A 7,516-nucleotide genomic window follows, 5' to 3' on the forward strand; every position below is an offset into this window, starting at 1 on the left:
ATTCAAGAAACAACTCTCCAATCTGGTTTTGTTGGTTTGTTTTGTTTGTTTGGTTTTTTTTTTTCCCCCAGCATGCATAGAGGTTCTGTAATTCAGTGACCAACCCCATACCTGCTGTTGTCACTCTGGTCAGTTTTTAGATGCACATAAATGTAGGGGGATACAGGATGGGTAAATGAAGGTGGTAGAGAATGTAATCTTATCCCCCAAAAAGTTACAGCTGGACTAATTACAAAAGTTTAGGAGCAGGCCTGATCTTAACAAGCCACACCTGTAGCCAATACAGGTGGTATAAAAGAGTGGATTTGTGGGGACTAGAGTTAGATAGCTGCTGCAAGGACTAGGAACAGTCTGTGCTTAGAGGATCTGCTATGAGAAACATTGAGGAGGTACCAAACTCTGGCAATATGGAATCCTTGCACTATAATAATAATAGAACTTTTGATATATAAGACAACATGTAAGAAGTTCCTGGATAAATGGAATCCAGATATAATAGAATTCTGGAACAGTATCTCCAGCAATCTTTTTAAGGTTCAGTCATATGTTTTGCTGATGAATAGAAAGTGCCGAAGAACAGCTGCTGGATCACTTTGAGCTAGCTGGAGTGCTTGGTATTTCTGGCTAAAGAGGAGATTAATTACCCTGGAAGCAGCAACAATTTGTAATAATAAGAAGGATAAATTTTAAGTTATGCTTATGTGATTGTGACTCCTAGGTCCTTCTCAGAGACTGAGATTTAACTTTAGCTCTCCAATTCACTAGCCAAAAATACATTTAGGGTTCTTGGTAACTTACACTCTTTCAAAAATACACTTTGCAAAACTTATGTTCAGACTATTTGCAAATGTATCTGGGTCCCTTGCAGAGGTAATTTCTTAGAGAGTCAAGCTGTGTGGGAAATCTGGGTATTTATGGACATTTTCTACTGAATTAATTTATTAGATACTTGATCCAATACTGTGGTAGCACAATATTGGATCAAATATCTAATAAATTAATTCCTTGGGTACCTGTTCCCAAAAACTTTACCAACATGTGGAAAAGGGGATGAGCTATAAGGAAGGTTTAATAAAACAGTATATATTGGGGACGTTGGTCAGCAGCCACAGCTCTCTCACCTTCAGCGCAAATAGAAGATGCAAAAAAGTTATGGAAATGTGTTAGTACACCCCACTTGGCAACATGTCAGAAAAATGTGGGGCTTTGCAGTTGGTGTGCTCTTGGTAAACAGTGATTCCTACAATTTATCTTCTCCATAACTTTTCCAACACTCCTGCACCCTCTGCTGTGCCTGATTGACACATTTGTGAGTCACAACAGCAGCTATTAACCAGAACTGTGAACACTGCCTTGGTGGCTGCACATGCAGGGGACAGCAGGACAGGATCCCAGCAGCGCTGCTGATGTCTCCATGCAGGGACATTCAGGGTTTGTATTTCCAGCAGGAGCGGAGAACTGGAGAGGGTTTTCATCCTCATCTTGGAGCCATCAGATTGAGTGATAAATGACCAGCACCAGAACACACAAAGTGTTGGTGGCAGAGCACAGAATTATGCTCTAATGTCTTCTGAACCAGATTAATGCCTTTTTTAGTGGATTGCCCTTCTTTTAATCAACTGAGACACCTCAGCATCAGGTCAAAATGGAATGAGAAACAAGCAAATGCACCAAGTGCTTTTTATTTAGCAACAGTGGTGAATAATTAATTGAAGAAATGACAAAAAGGCATCACACATTTTCTAAAAAATTAATTATAGCTAGTAGATATTTTAAGCTGTTCTATTGAGTGCCTAAGACAAGTACATGACCTGCACTGTTGTGACAGCAAGGAAAAAAGGACAAAGTAACAACTCAAGTAAAAGAATTTAAGAATTCTAAATAAGGAAAACGACTAGAAAAATAATGCTGTTTTACTAATAATCTTAATTCCTATACCCATAAGCAGATTTTTTAATTAACTATTCTTAAGAAGCAAGCAAAAAACATTCTGAAATTTTGTGCAAAGACATCAATTTTGATGAAAATCCAAAGCATGGACAATAGTTTGGAAGCCTTCAGTTAAATTATTTGCTTAATTTCTTCCATAACTGTTTCAGGTCATTGGGTAACTTGTATCAGAAAAGACCAAAATTCTGAAATCTAAGTTATGATTGGTGTTATAAGAAGGAATTAAATGTTGAAGTGCTGAAAGGGCTGTCTGAAGGGCGGCCTTTAACAGGGCAGTTCCAGAGTTCAGCTGCTGGCTTGGCCTAGGCGTGCTGTAAAAATGGAAGTTTTGGAAATTACATTATTTATTGTGGTGCGTTAGTGTCAGAGTCACTCCTTTCTTTGAGAATAAACATTTCAACCATTGCAGGGTTTTCCAGGCTGATGTTTGTCAGGACCCAGGACATTCCTCTGGCCGCTCTGGATAATTTGAGACCCTGGCAGGGGGCTCAGAGACCTTGGCACGGAGTCAAAAACACCTGTGCCTTCGATTTTAGTCCATGGAAACAATTACCAACTTTGTATGAAGATTTACAAGCCACAAGAGTTTGAGTAGAAGGATAGTTAATTTGTCACAGGGTGAAAAAGTAGAATTTTGGGGTTTTAGAATTGGGGTTCAGGAAGCAAGATGGAGGAATCTGGATGTGTCCTGTCTTTCTCCTTCTTCTTCTTGTCCTCCATCTTCTGCTGTGATGGTGGCACTTCTGGATTGGTTTAGGGTAGAGACAAACTGTCTAATATAGGTGATAGGTATTGGGAAATTATTGTAAATAAAGTACACATAGTTCTTCACGCAGTTCAGTATGCGAGGAAATGTGTATATCTGTGCTAGACCAGACAGACAGGTTGCATGTTTAGTGATTCCTGCCCCCTCAGTGCTACAAATTTCTCTAAAGACCTGAGAACAGAGTCTCTTCATAGCTGTCTCCATTCCCATTAAGTATTGTTCCAATAAAGTGATATTAAATTCATTGCTGACAAATTAATTAACTGGGTTAGGCCATTGGATCAAGAAAGCACATTAGATCTCTCCTACAGACCTTGGATAGGAAATTCCTGTATCAAAGGATGAATAAACTGAGGGCTGTCAACACAGGAGACATCCTGGGAAAAGACAGATACTGCAAACAATTATCTTAATTTAATTATCTCAGGGGACCTATACATTACATTACAACAGTGGGGTAACTTCTTTACAGTCCTTAATTATTGTTTTTAACAATTACTGAGAAGATATAGTAAAACTGAGCAGATTTATATTGCTTAGCTAGAAACAGAAATTGTATTTTTTTCTTGTATATATGTGGGGACTAATTTAATCAAATTCCAGGCTAGAAAGTTTGCTGATCTTCTTAGTGAGTACACAGCTGTAATACCACAGAGTGCCTTAGCAAGAAATTTGTGGAGCTTTCATATTTTTCTGTCACTTCTGTAATCCAGAGGAGCTGCCCATCCAGGCTGCTCAAGATTAATTGTGCCTGAAAGCAATAGAAAATGGATCTTTAGCTTTGCATATTACTGCTTATCAAATACAAAATACTCAGAAGCTTTTCTCTATCTCCAAAGAGTGAGCAGTTGGTAGTGACTTTTTCCTGGTTACATTTCATATTTTTCAGTGTTGGTAAATAAAAACCTTCTACTTTATATTGCATATGTAAGTGGCCATACACTCATTTATACATTAATTCATATAAGGAAATACAATTAAAATATCTAAAATTTGGAAATGACAGAACATCTCCATTGACATTGTACCCCCAGCCCTTATGTAAATCTGTCACCCCATGTCAGAATAATACAAAAAAAATTTAACCAAAGATCAGTTAATATTTCCTCTACAGGACTTTGGCCTCAGCTAACACACAGATGCCTCAATAATGAAGTGAAAGAATGGGGTTTTTTTTATAAATCCCTTTTCCTTGCTCATTTCAGAGGTGACAGATGGATAGTGGCTGAGGCAGGGAGCTGTAGGAACAGAGATGTGACTTTTTCCTGAGAAAATTAGTTCTACACCTGTCCCTTCTGAGAACTCAGTATGCAATGATTTGAGACTCTGATATGTTCTTCATCTTTGACTGCCTGGTCTGTACCTGCCGGTCTGCTCTGCAAAATGTTGAAAGGTTCAGTTTGCAAAGTCCATGAGAACTGTCTATCAATATGTAAGATCTTCTGTAATGCTAAAGTACCATTTTAATAGTCTGAAGTATTTCACAGTGGACACCCAATATCTGTGGGTTGCCTATATCTCAGCTCTCTATTCCCTAAATGGAGATAATGCTTTCAAATTTCACTTGGTTTTTACAATGATGGATTAATTGTCTGCAAAGCACTCAGATTCTGGGGTGATGAGCATCATAGAAAAGCCCCAGAGGAAATTAATAATTTTGTTTTCAGAGCAGGGCTTGAGCAGTGTTTTTTTTAAATTACACCCAGGGCAACATATTGAACAGTGAGGCCAAGGAAAATATTGAACAGCTGCTAATTAAGTCCTTTTGATGCACTAAGTAGGAGTATTCTTGAGAGAACTGAATGTGTGATCCTGTAATTAAAAACTACATTCCATATGAAAAAGGTGGCCAAATTAAGGTCATACTGCTAACCTGGATCCCGTCCATTTCTAATTTTTGGCAGCCTCATAGTCATGATAATATTCTTCTGAGAGAAAATGGTGTGTGACTGGAGTAGAAGCAAAACCAAATCAATGGTGTGGTCTTGTCACCTACCTCATGCACAAACAGAACCAAGACCTTAAGTGTTTGCTTCTCTTCTCCATGAATTAACTAAGTAAAGGACAGCAGCAGCGGGATGTTCCTCCTGGACCAACACCAAAATGGGATGAGATTCATGTTTCCTTAGACAGCAGGTATGAGTTTTGGGAATCAAAGATTTTATTTCGGTCTGAGTAAAAACGTTGCACAATCTTTCACATAACCTCCAAACACCTCTTACCTTTTATCTACCTCCTCCCTCCAGTATGCCTTGTCTTTTCTGATTATTTTCTCTGTTTTCTTGCCAAACCTGTCCTTGTTCTCTATTCAGTTCATCTTCTATGTCTCTCACATCCGCTGCCAGTCCCACCCTCTGTCTCAGGGAAAAAATCCCAGTTCACATAGTTGAAAACAAATTATGATCAAAGTGATTTATTGATTTGTTAATGACAGGTCAGGAACTATGCATTCAGAATCAAGTTCAATAGTTCTCGACATATACAAATGTTGATGTACACCTGCACATTTCAAAATACTTTTCCAGAGCTGTCATCTAAAAGTCACAACCACACACGTGTGTGTGCTCACACACATTGGCACCATCCCCTCCATCAGGAGAAGCTGCTGGCCAGCACGTTACTTGGCTACTATTTAATCTGACTGTGATTGTTTTCCTTTTAACAGGATTTTTTTGGGACTAAATGTGCTTTTAGGCAGTTTGGAATGTTGATTTACACACATTCTCACACTCATGTTCTTGTCTTGACAATCACTGTTATTCAGAGTGTGTCAGCCAGGTTGACCTATGTGAGCAGCTTCTTATCACAGCTTCTTTTTGCCTCCTGGAGACCTTCCCTGAGCCTCCTTGTACCTAGTGTCAGTTTTGTAACAGCCCCACTGATTCCCATCACTTCCATCATTTTTCCTGACCACGCTTTTCTTCTTTATCCAGGCAGATCTTCTGCTGAAAGCCATGATAAAAACTGCCTTTGGGAGTGGGGAAATACTCCAGTTTGGTGAAAAAAAAAACCCTTCTGTACATCAAACGGTGAATGTCCTTCCACCTGATGATAGTGGAGAAGCAGAGCAGAGTTAATATAAGCATTTTTTAAGGGAATTGATAAATTGAAGCAGAATCCAAACCTAGGTGTGGGCTTTGCCTGCTGATGGCTCAATGGTATCATAATGATGCCATAAACTCGATTTAACTGCCTGCAATTACAACATGTGACTGCAGAAGAATTTCTCCAAAGGCACAGTCACAGAAATCCCCCCGCCCCTTGTTTTTGTGCACTGCTCCAGCAGAACAGAAAACAGCAAAAGGACCTTCCAGGGAGCCCACAGGGAAAAGATGTACAGCCAGTAGGACTGTGTGCTCTCTGTCCTGTTTCCAGACCACTCATTTTTGTGGTCACCCATGATAAACACCAGCAGCTTGACAGCTGATTTTATAGTGGTATTTTTTTTTTTTTTTTTTTTTTTTTTTTTTCAGGAGCCCTTCACTGTGTAGAACTGCTGGAGGAAATAAGGTCATTTCAACGTTTTTTTCAGCCTCTGCAAGTGACTTCCTGCAAGAGAATTCAGCAGCGTTTTGTGGGCCAGCACCACTCCTGTTTGAAATGGGCTAATCCTAAATCACTGATTTAAGCAGCGCTAAACCAAAGAAGTCTGCATTGAAATTGTAGTGGAAGAAACTCAATTTTTAAAAATCTGATAATTAATTTTTTTTTCAGGAGCTCAAGCAGAATGAAAAAAGAATAATAATAATCCCCAAGACCTCACCTATCCCCACAACAGAGTAGAGACAAGACCTGGGATAGCCCTTTCTATAAAGACCTGGGACCAGTTGGGCAACTTTTGGAGATTCAGTTTCTGGCCATCTCCCAGTCACTTTGCAAACTACCCCTTCCAATTAGTGTCTTCTATTTCTCTTTCCCTTTTTATTTTTTTTCTTTCATTTTTTAAAATAAAGGTGTGATACATTAAAGAGTCTTTATGGCTCTTATAAAAAATAATTGTGCATTACACCATACACCAGAAGATCAAGATACTTACTAAACAGAGAAAGGCAGAAAACAATAAAAGAACAACAATTTCTTAACTGTTCTGCCACTCTCCAGACAGCAAGATATCTTTTTTAAGCCAAAAACTTAGGAAGATGAAGACTTACTTCACAGTAAATAAATCTTTATACTCTCTGTGGATTTTTTTTTTTTTTTTTCCTCAGAGTGATTTCTATACAAGTGAGATTTAACAGTCTGTGTTTGGAATACATGGAGAACATTCAGGAGTCCCTCCAGCTCCCACATTCCTTGGAGAAAGAGAGACATTGTGTTAAGAGTGACTAATCAAGTCATTGAACTTCATTATTGTGAAGACTTATATTTTCCATTTTAATTTGGTTGGTATATTAAAAAAATGTACACTGGACTAATATTTGACAAATAAAATCAGGTTACTGGCAGCAAAGGGGCAAATCCAAAGACTGTATATGTATGGAATAAGTATGTGGATGACATTTTAAAAGCTGCAGCTTCTTAAATCCTTTAGCCAGGTCTCACTGCATACCTGGGGATTAAAATTACTTACATGCGGGTTTATTATGCAAATTTAAGAATATGAGTTCTGTGATGTCCCAGTTCTCACCAGCCTCCTAAAATGCAGTGTAAAAAGCTAGAAACTGAAATCTCAAAAAAATAGAAAGCATGAATGTGGTGCTGTCATTATATCCTGGAAAAAATATGATTTTTTTTCCTGTAGACCTCAGATAAGTTTGCAGACAACAAAGGACTGGCTGATGAACAAGCAGCTGAGTTATG

The 7,516-nt window shown here is 38.5% G+C and overlaps 1 long non-coding RNA gene across 1 annotated transcript; it reads left to right on the top strand.

Annotated features, from left to right (window-relative positions):
* The first annotated feature begins 322 nt into the window (after window positions 1–322).
* LOC135444213 (uncharacterized) lies at window positions 323–6,689 on the top strand. Its single transcript, XR_010439181.1, has 3 exons — window positions 323–389; window positions 4,621–4,852; window positions 6,190–6,689. It is a non-coding gene; the product is annotated as an uncharacterized LOC135444213 (long non-coding RNA).
* Window positions 6,690–7,516: the final 827 nt, after the last annotated feature.

The sequence above is a fragment of the Zonotrichia leucophrys genome, chromosome 1 (genome assembly GCF_028769735.1).
Source record: "Zonotrichia leucophrys gambelii isolate GWCS_2022_RI chromosome 1, RI_Zleu_2.0, whole genome shotgun sequence".
Classification (NCBI taxonomy): Eukaryota; Metazoa; Chordata; class Aves; order Passeriformes; family Passerellidae; genus Zonotrichia; species Zonotrichia leucophrys.